Genomic DNA, 292 nt, shown 5'->3' with positions numbered 1-292 from the left:
CGCCTGCCTGGAGGCTGGATAGAGGACTTGGGCCCTGAGAAGTCATACGTTTCTCTCTTGTTTTATTGTGAACAGATCAGTCTCTACAAAGGGCTCGTTAGCTGGTCCCCCTCCTTCTCTGTCTCTGTCTTTCCTCTTCACCAAGTGGCAGCTGATTATGAATGTAAGCTTGGGGTTCTAATTGAAAGGTTCTTTGGCAAGGGGACGTGCTATGCCATGGGTTGGTGTTTTAGTGCTTTCCACAGCTAGTCCCTTCACCATAGTTCAGGATCAAATAGTTAATAATACAAAA

Source organism: Carassius gibelio, chromosome B7 (genome assembly GCF_023724105.1).
Source record: "Carassius gibelio isolate Cgi1373 ecotype wild population from Czech Republic chromosome B7, carGib1.2-hapl.c, whole genome shotgun sequence".
Classification (NCBI taxonomy): Eukaryota; Metazoa; Chordata; class Actinopteri; order Cypriniformes; family Cyprinidae; genus Carassius; species Carassius gibelio.
This window is presented reverse-complemented; position numbering follows the sequence as displayed.